General features: G+C 40.3%; 1 protein-coding gene across 1 annotated transcript in view; it reads right to left on the bottom strand.

Moving 5' to 3' along the window:
• il1rapl1a (interleukin 1 receptor accessory protein-like 1a) overlaps positions 1-10,060 on the bottom strand; it is a 188,212-nt gene extending 178,152 nt beyond the window's left edge. Inside the window, exon 1 of the mRNA XM_020100551.2 lies at positions 9,598-10,060. The gene's annotated coding sequence lies outside the window, so the exon portion shown is untranslated. The remainder of the gene's footprint in view (positions 1-9,597) is intronic.
• Between the last annotated feature and the right edge of the window lie 11,767 nt (positions 10,061-21,827).

Here is a 21,827-nt window from a genome sequence, read left to right as displayed (position 1 = left end):
TGCACTGGCTCTCTCTGCCTCACATCTTCGCTTAGAAGATGCACTGGAACACACCACAGAAGCCATCATTGATAAGCAGCTGACTTTTCTCACCGGCATCATATTCTGAGCTTGCATATTAAGAAATGACAAGTAAGTATTAAGGAAAAATAGCATTTGTAAATCTGTACTTTAATATGTGTAAGTCAGTATTTTTTACCACAGCTCGGATTTAGACTTAAGCTGCTGAAGGGCTGAATAGAAGCTGGATACACACCACAAATAATAAGAGTTGAACCAAAAACATCATGGCTCAAGAAATTCCAACTATTTTCCAACAGAATAAACCTGAAGCTGCACATAAAATTTGCAAAAGCTCCAATAAAACCTCATATGCAATACTGACAATTATTAGTTTTACTTTAACGACCAGCACCTTCCATCTACCTCAGTGTCTGAAAGGTGCTTCATACACAAAACTGCCTTTATTGTAGTGATGGGAATTTCGGCTTTCTGAAGAGAGCCAGACCTGATGGCTCTGTTCTTTTCTGAAAGCCCATCATCCATTTTGTAAATGTTGGGGATTACTGAGATTAAGTTTGAAATATTCACTAGGATAATGATATGATCAGAAAAGATTTGTATCACTGTAAAATTATATCAATATCCATCAATCTATTTTTGCATGTGTTAACTGGGTCTAATAGCCCTAAGTTACATGTGTTGCTGGACCGAATATCAATGATTGTGAAAATGACACAAGGTGATGCTGTATTCTTGAGGTGGGAGTCCTGCCCACTTGTCGTTCTCAGGAACTTTTGTGTTCTCAGTAGGGTTGTGCTGATGGGAGATGACTGACAGCCATCATGCCATATGTATGTACTTGAGACCAAATAACGACAGATGAAGGATGAAGAATCTCCTCGAGAAGCAATGTGGGACCCGGGAGATGGAGTTGGATTGGTGGAAATCAGGGAATTCACCAGTCACAGTTAAACCCTCAGCATTTATCTGGGCTGGTCTGGTCTGGAAGGGGGAAAAAGACATGAACAGGTGGAGGAGTCAAGAAAAGAACCAGAACAAAGGGAGTTTGCAATATGAGAAAAACCTCTAGTTTATGCCCCAAATCACATTACAATGACAGGAAGACGGATTTATTGAAAGAGAGTTGTTTTGAACTCTAAAACCTTCAATTTATAAATGATCTCTTTTATCATTTCAGCACCTGGAGGATTCCACAAGAGCCGTCACACAAATGGGACCAAACATTGCCTACAATAAATCTATAATAATCCTAAAAAGATTTGCACCGCAACTGGCAATATCTTCGACACCATCTGTCATCTTCTTTCACACTCTGACCTGTAAGAATTTGAATATGCAAAACGTATCCTCAAAGTGATGCCGCTCACATCACAAACACGGAGTCTTGGGGGAAGAGATGAGGGAAAGAGTCAGCTGATGATTTGACAGGCTCACAGGAGGAGTGGGGAAACCTGCGGGGGAACGTTTCTGAGGCACCAGTCTAAGTGAGTGGGTGTTTGTTAGCATCCAGAGAGTGTCTGGGCTTGTCAGTGTTTTTCGTTTTTTATTACCTTACTCACTCACTCTCTCTCTTTTATGTTCTGTGTTCCATCTAGTTTTTGCCGTGACGGAAGCAGCAGGACCTTGAAAAGCGTTTGTCTCTCAGTGCTCGTATCTGACCATTTCAAGGCTTCCACCTCAAATCCAACAGCTCACAGGAGACATTTAGAAGGTGTTATCCCACTTTAACTGCTTGCTGAGAAGATTCCACACATAAAATCAGCTTTAAAATACCAATTCTTCCTCTTGTCTTTTGATTTCCCCTTAAAAATCAGTAAATAAAGGTTATAGTCGCCAGAACGTCTGTGATTCCAGTTGCTAGGTAACATGAACAGGAAAAGGTTCATAGGGCATCGATATTAAAAATCTTATTAAAGCAGGTGATACATTTTACTGATTAATTAGTCTGAAGAATAATTAAAGAGAATAATGAATCATATGTCATACATTGTTATTAACACATTCTCCATCTACATGATTATATCGTTTGTTTGTTCCTACCCTCAGATACAACTATATGAGCAGCAGGCCTATGGTCATGTTTTGCTTTTTGAAGTACTTGGAAAAATCATTGTTTGGGTTAAAATAAGTATATCCTTGATGTTAAAGGTCCATTGTCGTCATGGTTACAGTTATAAATGGTATAGGTTGTGGAGGGGTTATGGATTAAACAAACTAAATTATATTTATACAATTAACTAAATAGACAGATTTCCGCCTGAGTTTGGACAAACAGTGTTTTCTTATAAATCACTGCATGAACAACATCGAAATAATTTTGTCATCGTAAGTGGCTTTAAACGAAGGGAGGGCAGCAGATTGCAGTGATAAGACAATGTTGTTTGTATCTGCATGAAAATACATCTCTGCTCTGCTAATATTTATGGCAATAGACATTTTGATGTTTCATATTCTTGCACATCATCCACTAAAAACGCATATTGGTCGGCCTCTATAAATAACCCCTGCCTGCAGTCAACCATCATTTCGTTTCATCTGTTCGTCCCAGTTTGTGCTAAAAGAATAGTTTCTTCTCCAGCCATACATATATATTATTTACAAAGGTGAAATTACAATGAAAGACCAGTTCCTGTCTCAAATACAAAAAGAAAACATGACTAGTTCACAACATGATAAAGGATAATTGCAGTAATACTGTTGCAGGAAGAACTAGAAATGGCTCTGAAGATGAATCGTGTTGCAACTGTGCTGGATGCACAAAGGACAAGATTTCACATGATAAGCGTCCATCACCACCCACACACTTTCAAAGATACTTGTGAGCTAGAGCTATACCTGGTAATCAAAATAAACACTCAGCACAGATGTTAACTTTCCATGTATTTAAATACAGAACGTTATTTATCACATTAGGGTAACCTATTAATATATATATTAATATACCTATTGAATATATGACCCCTCCAGTTCAAGCTTTATCATCTCTCCCGGGTAAACTTGGTGATTTGTGACAGATGCTATTAGCATTTGCTCTAACGGCTTAGGTTTACATGTCGAAGCCTGACTGAAGTTTGTACCGCAAAGGGGCCGACATAACGCTGGGCGGGCGCACAGGTGTCACGCTCCGGAGCAGCTGTTCACTGTTGTCAGGACAATGTTTGCCCTTTTCTGGTGTGTCATCATCTCTCTACACACCTGCTGTCCTGTCACAACCACAGATATATCGCTCGGAACACAGCTTTGATGCAATTATGATACAGCAGGAATAATTCTGACTGAAATGTTTGGCGTTAAAATGTGCAAAGGTATAAAACCAAGAAGGAAGTTTCTAAGTAAGGATTCAAACTATTGTACAAGTACTACTCAAAAAACTAATTTGTTGATTTGTGCCACTGTAAGTATAAGATTTGATATATGTTAGTGTCAGTCTTTTTGCACATAGGCTTGTTCAGGTCATTAAGAATTATTTCATCCATTATCTGTTTATACTTCAGCCTCCATGAAGATGCCTCATCTTCCGTTTCCCTCTGAATCTAAACCTCCATCGGGATGCAGCAGATCCATCAAATGCTCCTAAACTGTGGCTTCTGTTTTTGTTGACCAACACAAAGTGCGGTTTGTCACGGTATGTGCACGCTTTAGTTGAGCTCATTTAGTTCCACTTCTACTCCGCTCCCTCACAGCAGGGGATGATGGCTCAGACCATGAATATTACGGCCCTGTGACAAGAGAGGGACGTCCCTCTCGCCTGTGTCAGTACTGCAAACTGATTCAGTATGTTTGGTCACACAAGACACAAGAGAGACAGAAGCCTTGCTGTCTTCTGACCATTTGCTTTGGGGTTGAAGCCGTCATAAATTTGGTTAAATAGATTTTAGCACTATGGTTGATTAATGATTCTTATTTAAATCTACCAATCAACAAGGGTTTTATAATTAAGCAGCTGGAATCAACTTCTATTGCTTTAGACTTTTGTTGTTATATTGGAAGTGATGGCATAAAGGTAAAGCTAAAGGTGGATTGGTTATATGAAGGGCAATTCATAAAGCTCAGCATATCTAAATTTAAATGAATTGCCACTTTCAACCAAGTATCAAGGTTAGCAGTCATGAGGGAATAGTTAATGCCCATTTAAATGACTCATTTTGCGATGCGTGCAGTAAAGTAAAAAGCCATTACAAATACTTTCCCCAAAAGGAAAATCTGCTCGTATGATGTCCTGTGCCTTAATAAGGTAATCTAATAGAACACCAACAAAGGACTAGGACCTAAATTAGCTTGGGAGCAAATTTGGTTGGAGAGACACATATTGTGGACCAGGGGACAGTGATTCACAACGTGCATTATGGAGCATATTTAAAAGACCACTTCCAGATGGATAGATGGATGGATGGAGTGGATAGATAGATAGATTGATAGATAGATAGATGGATAGGTTTTGTTTATTCTGCTTGATGGATTTATATCAAATTAATCAGGATTTTATCTACATCTCTAAGTCTTTGAATGAGAAGCGTTCCAGAATCAGATTCTGTTTGCAATTTCTCTCCTATGTGAGAATCATCATGGTGCTCCTTGACAACAAGAATAAGCTGCACCACCTAATCATAACTGACACACAGCCTACAGAGGCTCTCCTCCCACTGCGATGCAATACCAAACTGGCGAAGGTGGAGAAAATAGAAACTCTGTGCGACGTTAAAATGTGATGCAAAGCCTCTTTGTGAGCTACAATGGGGCTGTTTTCATTGTAAAACACAGCATTGGATGTTAGCCAGTTAAATAAAAGGTTATCTGATTAACCTTTCATGTATTTTGCTTAAATTCTGCTCATTACAATCTGGAAGTCTAAGTTTGCTAATTTAAATGCATTATTGTAAGATAGGTCATCCACGTTGTAACTGGAATTTTAATTATTCTTTGTACCTCTTGCATTCTTGCCTATACATACGATAAGAGATGCATCCATTTCAAAGGATGTAGCTGTCACTGGACAAATGTTTTGTTTATATTGGCATGGATGTTAAGCAATAAATCCACCAGGGGGCGGCACACAGATGAGATTTTAGGTCAACAACAAGCTTGTCAGTGGACGAGGTTATGATTATGAATGATAGTCCATGTATCCAGGCGAAGTATAGACGTGTACAACTCGTAAGAGTAAAAACAGAAGGTTCTGTCCGTTTCTAATATTGACACAGAAATTTTGGTCATGTCCATCATGGCCATACCCACCCCCGACATTCACCCACTCTCATCTTGTCACCCTATTGGACTTCTCTGGTCAGGAGATACAGACTCACAGTCCCCCATGATATTATCCTGATGGAGAACATGGTGAAACTGTGCTGTAGCTCATGATATTATAGCGGGGTATAGCCTTGTGCAATATCCCTAAAACCATTAGAAAAAGTGCAATCTCACTCAGCTGAAGGAGGAGGTCTGATCTTATGTATAATTAAAAAACAAACCAGTTAAATAGACTAGATAGACATCGGCAATAAGATCCCTAAAATAAACCTCAATGAAACAAAGAAAGTTGATTACAGCAGTGATTTCCAATTAAGGCTGATTACCTTTTACAAAGTAATAAAATAACCTATGAATACTAAAGTTTTCTCTGAGTTTCTCATATAATTTGGCTCCACATGGTTTCAGGAAATAACTAAGAAAGTATGAAACCAGACTGTGAGACTTAATAAGGAGGGAGAGAGAACAAGAGACACAGTATGCTGCTGAACAGAAGATGAAACACGTTATGGTTAGAAGGTATAAGAGCTTAAGGCTACTACCAAAGACAGAAGGCATTGTGGGCGACCTCGACTATTTGTCTCAAGTTGCCGTTGAAAAAGCAGACATAGAAATGCTTCAAACTTCCACAGAGGATCATCTGTGCAAACTAGTGTGTCAGTGACGGATCAGATAAAAGAAGGACGTTAACTCAAATCAGCTCACGACGTCGAAGAAAACAACATTACTCACAATACTGCAAGATTATATCGAGGTAGGAGTGAAACAATATGAGGCTGGATGAGAAGAAAAGGTGAAGTACAGACATTCACAGACAGATCAATGTAAGTGTTAAAGGGTCTGTTATTATACAGTGCTTTAAGTCTTTAGAACACAGAATGGTGGAGACCGGGATCAAACAACGACCTTCTGGTTAGTGAACAACGTGTTCCATCTCCTCGTCCACAGCCGCCCAATGAATACAAGTCTAGTAAACCCAGATACCAGGCTCAAGAAGCTGTGCAGGACAGGAATCGTCCAAACTCCATGAAATGTACAGGTTGTGTGTTCCTTGACATTTAAGTCAAGGAGTGGAACTTTTTTTGTCCACTGCATCAAAAGCAGCTCGTTATTTCTGATTAGCTCCACCTTTTCATACTTGTTACTGTTGGCTTTGCACAAACTGTCACTGCTCTGCACAAACTGCCACACCGCCAGAATAAGAGAATAAAAAAAGAAATAAAAATGAGTCTGTACGACGATGTGTGTTGACATCCGAAGTTCACCATTTTCTGTTGCTGCGGCTGAAAAAAGGCTTGCACTGGAAGTGGAAGCTGCTCTGTGTCAGCGGAGACACAGCTGAATCCGATACAGTGTGTTGACATGTGGGGGGGGGGGGGGGGGGGGGGGGGGACGACGGGGTCACACTAGAGGCAGGCAGATGAAGGGAGAGAGTGAGAACGCACAAGAAGCCCAGGGGAGCCGAGAGCACACAGGCTAGAATATCAAGCTACCGAGAGGCCTCAGAGCTTTGACAGAGATGATAGAGGCAGCCCCACATTGGCTCGAGCACGCAGCAGTCATCCAATAAAACCTCAGGCATGCATCAGAGGACCTCAGCTCCAGATAAGGCGGGCAGCATTATCCTCCCCTTGACATGAATCTATAAGCTCATTCACTCGCTGTTATTCATCACAGGCTACGCAGTTTGTCAAGATAACCAAAACTATACATGATATGATCATATGCGTTTTTTTTATTTATTTCTAAATGTTGTTGCTGTAGCTATACATCAGCCGGCCTGAATGTGGTAATGGCTCGTAGTGTTTGACTGGTTACAGCTAAACAAAGGCGTTGACAGCCGAGTGGCTCCGAGACAACTTATCGTCCGCTTTCACTTTCAAGGTCTCAGTTTGCAAATCATCCTGGAAATAAAGGGCCGCTCTTCATTCAGCGGTCTCTCCGTGCATCCTTTGGAAACCATCAGTCATACAAAGCCATCAAAGCGACTTCAAACAGCATGACAGACCAATCCATTTATTGATATGCCAAATATGCCACAATAGACTTATCTATATTATCCTTTCACATTTATATGCATTATGAGAGGGCGGTGCCTCATCAGATAACATGAAGGAAGGATTCACAAATATGATTGTGATAAAAAGGTTGTGGTGCCTTTGTGTGTCACTGAACGTCCATGATAGGGACCAAGAACTAGACTGGGATGGTTTTACCATGCGGATCAATGGGAGACACAGTCCCTCTGTCAAACAAGTCCTATTTCGATACAGCAGCTTGATTTTAATGTTTCATCTTTCTTTATTCGAGGTGGCACGGTGTCGCCTCTCGGCAAGGAAGTTCTGGATTCAAACCTGACAGCCGTGAAGTTTGCATTTTCTCCCTGTGCCTGCGTGGGTTTCATCCAGCCTGCTGACAAGCAGCTTCCATGAATAGGAGGATCTAAATTACCCGTTGCTGTGAGTGTAGACAGTTGATTGCATGTCGGGCTTGTGATGGACCGGCGACCTGTCCAGGGTGCACCCCACCTCTCACCCCATGTCAGCTGGGACCGACTTCAACCCCGCTGAGACCCTCAAAGGAAATGTAGAATAAATAATGGAGCGATGGGTCTTTCTTTATTTTGAACAGAATTCCATGAAACTGGAGGAAATATATGTAACATGGGCAAAGAAACACAAAGAGGCAGATAGAGAGACGGGACCTTTTTTCTTTTTTTACATTTCCCCAATTTCCTAGAGAATAATTAACTTTTTTAAATCAGGCACATTAAGGAAACTGATTTCTATGAGTGGGTGTAATTATAGTGCAAGCTGATTGAAGTGAAGGGGACTGGTTGTCCTGAGATGTAACATTGATAACATCAATATTAAAGATGGATATTCAGAAGATATAAATAGTGTTTGACCAAAAACAAATGCGAGTGCAAGTGTTACTCGATTGCATCCTCTCATGTATCCGTGGATGATTTTCCCCAATTAATTGCAGAGGAGTGTTTAGAATCATCTCCTCTCAGACTGTTGTTCATTAAAACAACAACTCAAAACTCAAACAGCCTGTTTATCAGAGAGTGCGTTGGATGGCAATATGGACAAATTGAGGTGTAATTATAGCGTCAGGTTGCGAGAGACTTTTCATCACAGCAGAAAGCACTCCTCGCAAATTATTCAGGGTGGAGAGGTGGAGAGAGAGGTTTCACTTGCTGATGCCAAGAAAACAAGCGCCGAGCATTTCGGCTTCAAAAGTCTGCAGAGCGGGAGTCATTTGTAAACACGATCCCTTGAGAGGGTCATATTTGGAAAGAGAGAGACTCACAGGACACAGTGAGAAACATGCAACTATCAGATAAGCTCTTTGCATTAACACACTGGAGACGTCGCCCAAAGAATAATCAACATCGTCATGACAAATCAGAATTTATTGTAATCATCAGGAGGATTGAATTTTTTTCGTTCCCTAACTCAAAATTAGGCAAAGGAGAGGACAGACTGGGGGAAAATTGGTCCCTGGGCTCATGATGGACCAACAGACTCAAAGAGACAAAACAGCTGCAGAGGACTTTGGTCTTTTTGAGTAGGCGGTTAATTCAAGTCTCTTTTTTGTCACATTTTGTTTCATTAAGGTCTTTTTGCATGTGTATGTGATTTTGAGTCTCTTTTTAAAAGTTGTATATATCTCTGTTTTTTTTTTTTTACTCCTTGTTCAGAAGGTCAAACATTAAATATGAAATTTTCAGGCTACCTTATACATATTACATAAATGCTACTCAAAGCAGACCTTCTTGCGTTTACAGCTGAACTGATCAAATATTCATATTATTATGTGTAACGGGAAAGGGTCCCTCAGCGTGATTAACCAACGGAGAATTAACAGCCATCGTTGCATTTCTATCATAAGAACCAGAACTTGCCATAAATAATCACACTCTATTCCATCACTGCTTTACATATATTTAAAGTGGCAAAGGGATCAAATGTGTTACAATCTACAGGATGAGGTTACATAATGCAGAGTCCTAAGGATAATTATATCCAACATCACAATAAATGATGTTAATAACAGTCCAGCTTCCAGGTATTAGACAGGCTCCCAATACATTAGAAACAACAGCATAACTTATAATTAAGTAATTGGAATGTCATGTAAACAGACATAGATTCACTAACCAGGGACATAAAGTTAAGTCAAGTTAAGACCCTTTGGCACAACATCTGTCAGAGGGCACAACAGCAAAAAACAAATACAACAGCTCCAGTTTGACCACATGTCCAACAAGAAAACACAAATATTAGGTCAATATAATAAATGTAAAGTAGAATTTACCTGAGCTCCGGGTGTTAGATTTAATCTCACTGCTGCTGGATCTCATCAACTCCTGCTGCAGATCACTGGATCACATCAACTCCTGCTGCAGATCACTAGATGACATCAGCTTCTGCTGCAGATCACTGCAGATCACTGGATCACATCAGCTCCTGCTCCTGCTGCAGGTCACTGGATCCCATCAGGCTGTCGTCTCCTCTGCAAACATCTCCAAAGTAAATGAATGTGATGTTTAATGATACAACGACTCTGTCCGCAAACGAGCTGCGCCTCTTCCACGTGTTCAGAGACTCTGCACCTTCACTTCCTGTAAACACACGCAGCGCACGGAGGGGTGCGTTTGATTTATTGTTCCCGTGTGGGCTGACTTTGGGTTTGTTTGTTTTTTTCAAATCCAAACCAAGAACTTTATTGACGTCATCTGCACCGGACAAGGACGAATTAGAAAAAACGTTCAAAAAAAATCTACACATTTGTTTCATCATCATCATCATCATCATCATCATCATCATCTCATCTTTTATTTGTGCTTAATATTCAGAAATTTAAAATCCAGACACATATTATATGTTCAACTGCTTTCATTTAATTTATCTGTAATTTTATTTTACTTTTGTACGAAAGAAAGAAAATAATAATCACAATACTACTGCTCTGCATGATGCCTTTTTGCAGCGATGCATGAAGCTGTGAATGCCGGAGAATCTGTTGGGGAAAGTACAGTTATACTGGATGTAAACACTTGCTAACGCACAAGTTCATAAGGAGGGATAACTCTGACTCATGTCTCCAGATTGTTCTGCTGCCACCAACATGCAAACAAATTATTTCACTTCTGTGAAATTTCCTTTTGAGAGAGAAAACAAAAATGTATTTTGTGTCTGAATACTTTATTTCTGCATTTGCTATGATCCACAAAAGTTCCCAATGCCAACCCCTTTCACTTTATTTACTCATTTGCCTTCTCTCAGTTTCACAGAACATAAAAATAAACCAACATGAAAACACTTGTATCATGTAACATGATCTAATGCAACAGCCCTGCAATAACCCCACCTTTATGAAGTTTATAATATTCTGTTTTTGTCGGCCGTGTCAAAGAAGTATTGATTAAACTCTACTGTAATTGCTGGAGGCTGTACTTTGAGTTGGTGTTGCATTAAATTGCATTTTACTGAAAGTTGTTTCCATTATTTTGTCCATGGAATAAACTGAGTATTTTATAAACAAGAGGGAAAATACTAAAAAGTTTTAAAATATGAGTTGTAGGTGCATGAATACAAATGTCACAAGCTGATTTGCTTTAAAATTATTTAATAAAGACAAAATCATTCAGATTCATAATACACAAATATACAAGGAAGCAAAATACTGTAGCCTACTCCACAGACCAGGGTGTAGGTCAGTCATAATAAAAAAGACACATTATCCATATGAATAATAAAAGAGCAGTCAGAGGACAATTAAAGCAAACTGTGAATATCTTTAATTATATTTGCACTTTCTGTGTAAGAAAAACCTTGATTGTCTGATAAGAAAATGACTCGTTTTACATTTTGAGCACCTTCATACAATTTGGCTCCTTAGACAAATAACAAAAAAGTCAGACACCGTAGCAACAGAGACTGAATTATTTTCAGAGATCTGCAGCCACTCTGTGGAGTAAAAGGATATGTGAGGAAGAATGTGGCAGGAGAAGAAAAGAAAACCAGGAGTTGTGTGAGTATGCCTGCATGCATGCATGCAAATATAAGGGAAACAAAAAGAAATGCAGAGTGGAGGAGTATAGGGATGGAGGGATTCAGAGAAAGAAAGAGAGAGTCTTTGTACCTCTTAAGATCGCAGAAGACATAGACCTGAATATTAACTCACAGAGACCCTATAGAGCTTCAATTATTGATCACCGATGAGTATTCTCTGCCAAAGCCAACACGTGCTCCACTGCCAATCAGCTGAAAGGATGTTATGAAGTGAGGGATGTGAAGAGCACAGCTCCAAGAAATTCAAGGAGCAAAACCCGTTCCTGAAAACTTTTACACAAGACAGAGATCTTATAGTTTAACCACATGTAAGGGGAGGCTGGTTCACAGAACAGCAGCTCCACAAACCCTTGGTTGTGTTGTGATGAGCATCTCCCTGAGCGGTGGATTACAGCCTGCTGCCACGGTACAGTGGTAATTTCAAAGCAACTGATTCCAGAGCGACATACAGGAAAGCTCTTTGCAACTGGGTCTGCACATTTGTCAGTTTATCTTTCACATATGGAGAATGCAGCAGGAGAACGTGCAGGTCTGACGGGTTTCTAACGACAGGAAAATGTCTGGTACGCTCAGATGAGGTCTGGGTAGAACATGAATGAGGTGATCTGAATGGCTTGTGTTTTTCATCCTGAGATATTTTCATTCTTCCAGTTTCACGTCCGACGCAGTTATGGAATATGTCCGGAGCAACTGACTTGGACATTTGCATTCTCACATACAGCCCCTCCGGAAAAATGTCCGGAGTTTAGTGCACGTCAGAAAGCAGCTAAATACACAGAGGGGTCTGATCCTGGTTTAAATGTGCTGTGGCGACATCACAGCGACTGTCTTCATCCCTCCGCTCTGCCTCTCATTAGCCCACTGGTACTGTCACACTGCATCGTGGTGGGAGATTACTGACGCTTAATTTCGTTTGTCTAATTGGAATCTAATTCTCACGCGCTGCAGATGGAGGCTTAAAGTCACTGCAGTGGCCCCAAGGTAACTCAGTGGTAACCTCTCCGTTTTATTCCTCGCTCGAATTCAACTTAGCTCCAGTGACTTCATTTCACACTTCATCTCCCTTCCAGTCACATCCACTCTCACACACACACACACATACACACACACACACATCACACAGATGCACACACAGGCTTCTGGCTCACACGCACAACAAGAGAGAGAGAGAGAGAGAGAGAGAGAGAGAGAGAGACATAGACTCAAGCACAAAGGCGAGTCCAGTTGCAGTTTAAGACACTTTCTAGAGAATGTTTGAGTCATGAACAATCAACCTACACAAATTAGGCCGCTACGCTTGGTGGAGTAGAGCTTGATGCGTGAATTATTACATTACACAGCTGTGAGAGTATTTTTCTTGCTGATATTTTCCTCTTAGACAATAATTGCTCCGTTGCATTTTTTTTTACTTTCGGAAATTAAAAATACAAACAGCGAAGCGAGTGGTATTTTCAGCTGCTTTAATTCATGGTCTTCAAGTGTCAAACTTCTATTAAGTTGACATGGTATTCTGTTTGAAATGTGTGAAACCTACAAACTGGGAAATAATGCTCCGTAGTCCCATTCCATCTGTTAGAGGCTCGGAGTAGCAGGCACTTGGACTCTCTCTCTCTCTCTCTCTCTCTGTGTGTCCTCATGATGCTGAGAGGCCTCACAACACAGCGCTCATGTTCAGCCTGACCCCCGTATGGTCAAATTTAAGAGGAGATGGCTCTTTACAGCGCAGAGCCACTCAGAACCCTGACCGTCCAGCACATTAAAAACTCTGGCTGGGAGAAGAGGAGATGAAACTGTGACCATAAACAAGGAGCACCAGTCATAATATGTGATAATTTCACTTTAACGTGCCTGTTAATCGTTTTTACAGACTCAGTAATACAACTGCACTATCAGAGGTGACTCAGCAATGACAATCAATGGCTGTGAAACAGATTATTAGAACAAGGTGATGATGAATAATCTTCTATCATGTTAAATGTATCACATAGAAAAACCTAAATAAAAAGTTAACAAGTCATTTTTCAAATGGTGTTGTCATATTTATATCTTGTTAAATAAACCGGGTTCATTTAAATACTGGTCGCCAGCCAATCACAGGGAGGGAAATTAGAACAGCCAGCTGACCAAACTTGACCAAACTAATCCAAGGTCAAAAGTAGAACATAATAAAAGGTTCATTATAAAAGTGCTATTTAACAATCGACTGCAAACGACTTCGTTTTCTTGAGGTGGGTCATTCCCGGCTCAAAATATCCCACGATTCATTGCGCTCCTGATTAAACTGTTTTTCAAAGAGGAAATGACTGCAAAAAGAAAACATCAAAACAAAACATATTCATCCGTAGCTCTGTTGCTAGACAACGGCTGTAAGGGCGAGACAATCTGGTGATGCAATAAAAAGACCAGACCGTCTCATTTTGGTTCGGTCGACACGGCGTATGCAGCCGATGAAGGATGCAGCTGTTGTCGGCTGCGTGGACCGGGTCCTCCGAGGATGCGGACCCTAAATTGAGACACAGCCCGTGGATCATAAAACAGTCTGACAGTTTGTGTGCTCTGCTCTCTAATAAAACAGAACAATAAAAAAATGTTTTACTAACAAGGAAATGTGTTCATCATGGTTGTATAACCACCAGAATACATACATACAATCCATTCTGATGGGAAGCACAATGTAAACACAACTTTTGTTTTTTTATATGAAAACTCAGCAAGGCACCTTCACAGCAGAGTATGGACACGATCAGGACTCTGGATTTAGTTTGGGGTCGTTCATGTAGACTCGGATAACGACCACTTATTTTTCACACTGCAAAAGCAGTAAGTAGTTAACTCGCTAAAAATATAAAACAAAAAAACACATTTCCCCCCAAAAAACACAGACTATTCCTTTAGGAGGAAGTTATTTGTCAGGGATTAAGCTTTTACTCCACGGAATAAATGCTGTGACCCAGAAAATGTTTTGTCAATGCAAAACAGGCTCTTGGAGGTGAGAGCTAATCACTGAGAGCTCACTGAAGATTAGGAAGGTGAAGTGATGAAGTGTTTTAGTTTAGCACAAAGGCTCTCAGTGTTGTCCTGTCAGGATTTTTGTGATTTAAGTGTGCAGAGCAAAAAGTGAGTCATATTGGTGCCTGCGGAGTGTGTCCTTCAGGCATTTGTGTGTGTGTGTGTGTGTGTGTGTGTGTGTGTGTGTGTGTGTGTGTGTGTGTGTGCGTGCGCCACCATCTGTGGCCTGGTCACTCGCCCAGAGTTCTTTCAGCCAATGGCTCCTTTAAAGAATGATTGTTCGAGGCCAAGTTGAGAATTCACATAAAAGCAGGCGCACAAATATGTTATCATACTTTTGCATCAGGGCTCTCGAAAGTAAATAATAAAACTGAAAATTGTTTCCGCGACGTAAACTTGCAGGGATTGAAGCTGTTTTTCGGAGCGTGCATTTCCGACCCATTCTTCCATTTCCTCTTTTCCTGCCTCTCTCGGAATCTCTCGGAATCTAAAAGCAAGACGAAAGAGTTTCACCCAACTGTTCCTATCAGATGAGAGCAGATGAAAAGAGAGGAATATGTGCTTTTAAAAGGGCTGTCCCTTCATTTCCATTTCAGAGATACATTTCTCCTGACAGCTTTGAGGCTGTGGAAGTGTTTTGCTGAGGAACAGGCCCCGAAAATCACTGTAACGCTGTGTCGGCTCATAAATAGTTGAACGCTATAAACTTATCTTTTGACTGTTAAGGGCTGGGCATATTTCATTATGGGTGTGAGGAAAAGCTCACAGCACAGTAATGTGAAGAGGTTTCGCTGCTGAAAACGAGAACGGTCCCTGCGTTGTGTTGAGTTTGCTACAGTATGGTAATGACCATCTGTTGGTGGTGCAGCAGTGCGGTAAACTACCTCTTATAGTCAGACAAGATGAGACACACACGCACACAAATGTACAACTACTCGAATAAACCCAAACCTTCAAATGTGTACGACAATGACCTCTCTCCAGTCTAAGCAATGTGTGTGTGTGTGTGTGTGTGTGTGTGTGTTTGCACGGCTTGTGTACGATGCTCTGGGGTGAGTCAGTTTGGGGACAGCAGAGGATTGAGCTTCAGCATGAGGACAAGGAGGGTTATGAATTTACACTGTTGAGACCATAAAATGTTCAGATCACACATACTCTCTGTCTGGCCTGCACAAAGCACCCCTGTGGCCTAGAGGTTTATATATGACTTACCAAAGTAACGTTGGAAGAAAACACTTCGCCGCCACCATGGTCCAGAGTGAGAAACTGTACCTATTAGATAAACTATCACAACTGGTACAAACGTTCAATACATTTTACAAATGCTTTTTGAATGTTAAGTGGGTTTAATGGCTAATTGTCAAAAATGCTAAATTTCTGCAGATGTACCAAAAGCTAAATGTGGTGGTGTACTGATCGTTTATATTATACAATTTAATTATACCATTTATTTTGCAGTGTATTAAATTTTAAATGTTCCTGTTAAACCTTAAATGAAAAAGCAGTGATTACAATGATTCATCATAGTTTTCTCCTCGGTTATTCACCAATCATTATTTTTGAGAAACAGATTAAAAGTTTTAGATCCAGCTTCAAAATAACATCAATGAGTGTGACTGAATTAAAAACAGTTCCCTTTTCTGTCTTTTTTTGTTTTTACATTTTACACATAAATATATACACCTGATAAACTCAGAATTCAGATGCATTATTCTTTATTCCTCTGACATTTGAAATTTAAATTTAAAAACGCAGCTTGCTCTCAGCAGTTTGCCTGGTTCATCCGTACCAGAGGCAAATATCTTAAACTACAATGTGGTACTTTCACAGAGGTAGGTACCGATTAACAGCGTGAGCACGGCAGTGTTTCATCTAAATATGAATTTGAAGGATAAATATACCATGTGAGATATTCCCTTTAAGCACAAATAGAAAAAAGATTCAAAGGATTGAGGGTGTCGGCTGCACATTCAGATTTATTCTCTGGTTACTGCGTCGCACAGAACTTATCCATTGTCTGTGTCAATAAATATAAAGGATTTCTCTAAATATCTTTTTCTTCAGGAGCCACATTTCACATGATGATAAAAACATGTTTACGCTGCGGTCTGAACGTCACCGATGTGTCGGGAACAATGTGTTGCAACCTGTTTCATCAGATGCGGTCATGTGGTCTCCCTGTAGGCAGTGTACAGTACGAGCGTGCACCCATGTATATCTGATCATAAGAGAGAAAGATGTAGAGAGAGAAGAAGAATAAACCCCTGCAACATCATGTTGTTTGATCTAAAACACTTCCTGTGAACTGAAAGCATCTCACATCTTCCTCTACAGCCCGACGATGGAAGAGGCAGCTGCAGATTTATTACTTCGGTTGATGAAAACTGATGAGACAAATTTCTATAGTTTTCTTCACTAAAGCTTAGAAGCTTGGGCACGATTACTTGGTACTTTCCACTACTTAGAATGCATGCACATACAAAATCACACACACATACACACGTATGTGCACACTTGATAACACACACAGCCAGGCAACAACTGCACACTCCAATATACACACTATGTCATAGGTACTAGAACGGACAAACTACACAAACTGATATAACTATGTAACATTCTCTGGCTTCATATAGACTCACTAATTTGTGTTGTTATGTTGTGGGCTGGTGATGATTCACTGGCAGTTCCAGTTGTAAGGAGAGTTCTTGTGTTTTAGGAAAGTCGAACAAATCAAACCTATTACCACTCACTCCTTAAATGTCATTTCTTGAAGGACAAGCCTCAGATGCCCCGTTTATCAGGTTGACATTTATCTGTTCTATCAGGGCGTCACAAATCACATTTGAATGATGAATTTGTTTTATTAAGTGAAAACATAAGAGGTAAAATTTGGTCAGGTTTGGAACCAAAAACCCAAATTTTTCAGGGAAAAACAGTGTTTGGATCAAATTTGGATCATTTTGTTGATCCACCAATCCAACCTCTAATCTTTGTTAATAACCACATCACGACTCCCTCATTATATTCTGTTATAATTCCAAATGGTCGTAAGAGGGCTCTTCAGTATGTAGTGCTATGTTGTATGTCTGATTGGTTCATGGATGTGTGGTACATACGATGTGCACTTTATTTCATAATATTCTTGTATTTGTTATTAGTAGTTTACACCTTTACATCTGTTTCTACATGTGTTTGTTTTAGTTGATTCAATTAATGTGAAGCACATTAGTTTCTTTGAATGAAAAGTATTATATAATGTATGTGTGTGTTAGCTGAGAGCTTGACAATGTGACCAAGCTGTTCTTTTTTCCTGGGAACTGTAAATAAATATCATCTAGCTGTAGCTAGTTGGGGTCAGCACAAAGTAATGAACACAAAGCTGATCTATGGAGTTGGGTGGTGCAGTGCCCTGCAGTTGTATTTGTATTGATTGAAAGATCTGAAGACGGTACTTTGTGATTCATCTCTTCCCAATTTCACAGCTTTAACTTATCAAAGTACAAACACAGAGCATGAACCAGACGTTAGATCAGGGTTTATATTCAGCATATCTGTAGCAATTTTAGATTTCACCTCATGTAGTTCCTTGAGGAAGACTGCACCTCTCATTTTAAATGTCGCAGGGTTAAAAAGCTCCTGGTGATCTTCAGTGCACTGTTTACCTCATTCACAATAACACTCTCAGTCACCTCGTCATGGCTCCACTATGGTTTCTGAACAACTTCCAACTGAACAGCAGAGACGGACACAGGAAATGTGGGGAAAAGGTAAAGACAAGAAAAAAATTGGAGGCAGGTGTGAGACTAATTTCCCTCGATGGGCTGCGTACGTGCGCTGTGCACCTTGTGGTGGTGTTGAGTGATGAAGCCTGACTCTGGTTCACCTGTGATGGCCTTCTCACCAAGGTTCTGAGCACAGCGTCCCCCAGCTCTTCCTACAGTTCACACACACTACTGCCTTCATTAGAACCATTGTACATCCCAGGCACCAGCATCCCTCTATCTCCACTCCGTCCCCCCCTCCCATTCAAGATCCACAATTCCCATTATCATTATGAGCTCCACTTCTCCATTCAGCCTCTTTTTTCCTGAGCACCAGCTCCCACTTTAACCCGGGCAATTTATCACATCCTTCCCCACTGTCCACTTTAATGTCTTGCAGGAATGTACCTCTATGCCCCCTGGTGATTAACCCGTTGGTAAATTTACCCAAGTGATGAGAACCTACACATCAGAGTCAACCACATGAAATGAATAATTCAGAAGAGCAATATTTAGGGGATATGACGTTCGAGAGCAGATTTAATAATAAGCAGATAATCACAAATGAATTAGCATTAACCATACAGACTTGAATTCCTCAGGGTTATTTGGTGTTTGTACAAACAGAAGGTTATTTCATGTATGTATACCTTTCTCTTTGAAAAAAAAAGCAATACCACATATAATAACACACCATATCAAGGCCCAACTAGTAATTTCATCATTCTATTATTATGATGGTATTATTAAGTTTATGATGGGTTCCTAAAAAGATAAATTGTGTTTGCAAATCTCATATAACTAGAATGGCAGTGCCAAGGTCCAACAGTCCCACATTTAAATTCACTAGATCCAGATTTTTATTTAGATCTGCACCTCATTACACACACTCATACACATCAGTCCCCTTAATATGCTCAGTAATGTTATCAAGATCCATGAATTTTTCATTGGGAAACCAAGGAAAATATTGAAAGACCAAGAAAAAAAAGACCCTGTCATGCAATGTTAAAGAAAGTGGACCTGGACCCTGATCTGCTTCACACTAAAATTAAATTCAACATTTAGCGGGATTAAATAACCATGCATCCCACCCTGTCACATTCTTGGGGAAGTGTTATTTTAGTACAGACGATTTTTTTTTTCCAATGCTACATTTGCGTATGTGTTACCAGCCACAAAAACTTCTAATGACAAGGACAGAATCATGTCATGTCCATTATTCGCAGTTTCTAAATAAGCTGGTGTAGAATCTGAGGGTTTGTAATTACCCTTTAAAGACGGCAGCTATACCACTTCTGCATCTTCTGTGTTAACTGTGATGTCACACAAAGGACCAATACATTCATCACTGCTGATTGATGATTAATAATTCTAGACCTCGATGATCGATTCAGATCTGAACAGGTGAGATTCATTTCACTGATGTAATGTGTGCTATGCAGTCGGTTTATTTCTCTTTAAACTTATCCTACTTCAGTGTATCTGCTCAGATTGAGCATATGTGGGAGTTAGTGGTGTAAATGTGACTGGGGAATAAACCGAAGCGATCCTCTCACCCTGCATCAGTTCTCTAGCAGTAAACATTGTCGACTTCTCTCAGCTCTAGATAAGCACAATTATGCATACATAATCACTGGTGTTACACAACTAAGTGGGTTACTGGTACATGAATAATTTGTGTTCGTTGCTCAGCCTTCACCCTCAGAGTTTTCTCTTTGTCATTGTTTCGGTCTCATTTCACAACTTTTCTGCAGATTCTTATCTTTTAAACCGTTGTGTTATTGTTTTAAGAGCGACGATGTTGTTTTTGTTTCTTTGGTCACAGACTGAAATTGTATTTTCATTTGAGTTACAATCCTGCTGATGTTTATAAAATCAATCCCTGGTTCTGATTCTATTCATGCTCAGACATTTTTCAGCAAATGTGTTTACGTTTTGTGTTTACCTCTCTCTATGCATTAGTTCTCATTGTTAGCTGTGGAGACTGAGATTTTCAGATTGGACTCAATTTGCCTCCTCCACACGAGGGATTCACAGGAAATAATGAATGTTTGTAATCCAGCTTTACTCTTTTTAATCGTGTTGACATCAGTCTCACTGTTCACACATATACAGCTGCATCATGCATTTATTAAGTTACTGATATATGCAAACTGGACATTTTTTTCTGTTGCTGCGTCAAATTAGAAACATGCAGAACATGGGTGGTCACTAAGAACTCAGTGTATTTTACACTGAGCTAATTTCAGCTACAATCATTTATGAAAAATCTGCCTGTTAAACAAGAAAACAGTCATTTCCAGCTGATCTTCTTTTTTCGGGGAGTAATGGAACAAGAAGGAGCTGTTCGATCCTGAAAGTTTACGGATACTGACAAAACAGACAAAACGGTAGTATCACGGCAGTACCACCGTGATACTACCAATAGGTCAAGCCAGATTAAAATAGGACACGAGGAAGAACTTTAAAAATGGTGGAACTTTTTGAGGAGAGACTGCGAGTTGATAAGTTGGAACAGCGGCATTTAAAACATGGCCACTTTAGCCTCCTTCTTAACGTAATGTCAGTAACTGCAGGTCTCACGAGTTCTGAATTTTTGAATTTTTGGGTGAACTATCCCTTTAAGATGATCTGTAGACTGCACATCTTCATTAAAGCAAGATCACCGGATCATGTGGGCAGTTTTTATCAGGAGCTGACTCTCTAATTAAAGCGTGGGCTTGGCTGCTCTGCACAGATACACCAGTTGCTCCTGAGCTGCTTCATCAGTGTTTGTTGTATTGAACCGTTCTGTCAAATGAACCAGGGCTTAAATCGTAAGGATACGAAATCCCAAAAAACTCTGATTCTACTCATCAGTTCCTGAAAGCAAGCTTTAAGGCTGCCATACTTTATTCTGCCATGCTTGTCAATTATTTGTTACACACACATCAAGTGCCGTGCGTGCAAACACTGAAATGTGGACGTGCAGTTGTGAGTGTGTTTGTCTCTCTCATCTTTTTGGTCACTAATGAGATGTCCAACTGTGACAGTCTTCTTAAAAGGTGCTTCCTTTGTCATGGAGATGTGAGGGAGACAATTTTAGCAACTGAAAAAGACACGTGTCAGCAAGACAGACACACACACATACACACACACACACACACACACACACACACACACACATGCACAGAGACATCACATCATCTAGATCTGATTGTGCAGTATGAGGAGGAAGGAGCTGCCCCTCTCCCTTAGCAGTATGTAATTAGCAGTGCCATCTGTATGCTGTGGGCTGTCAGAGACTCAGGGGCGAGGACAGAGCAGGAGGAGCACGGCTGTCCATCCTCATTTACACTCAAATCATTACTTCGGCCTATTCATTCTCTTTTTTTTTTTTTTTTCATTACTCCTCTGCTCCTTTTCCTTGAAAATGGTCTCCCAGATTAAGCCATCAACTCCAACCCGCTCTATTTCCTGTGCGGTGCCGCGCCACCTCTCCGTCCTCTTTGAGCTCTATTCAACCTCTCAAATGTCAATTCACTGCTGCCGTTTACGCACCGTGCCACATTTGTCTCTTCTCGGCCTCTCGGTGTCATCCATCAAATCTTCATGCATGCGCTGATTTCACATCTTTCTCTGTCCGTTTTCTCCCGGTTGTCGTTTTGTCTCTCTCCTCTCTCTCTGTGTGTATATGTGTCTCTGTTATGTGCTC

The sequence above is a fragment of the Paralichthys olivaceus genome, chromosome 10 (assembly GCF_024713975.1).
Source record: "Paralichthys olivaceus isolate ysfri-2021 chromosome 10, ASM2471397v2, whole genome shotgun sequence".
Lineage (NCBI taxonomy): Eukaryota > Metazoa > Chordata > Actinopteri > Pleuronectiformes > Paralichthyidae > Paralichthys > Paralichthys olivaceus.
The sequence above is the reverse complement of the archived record's forward strand: the minus strand, read 5'-3'. Positions and strand labels throughout refer to the sequence as shown.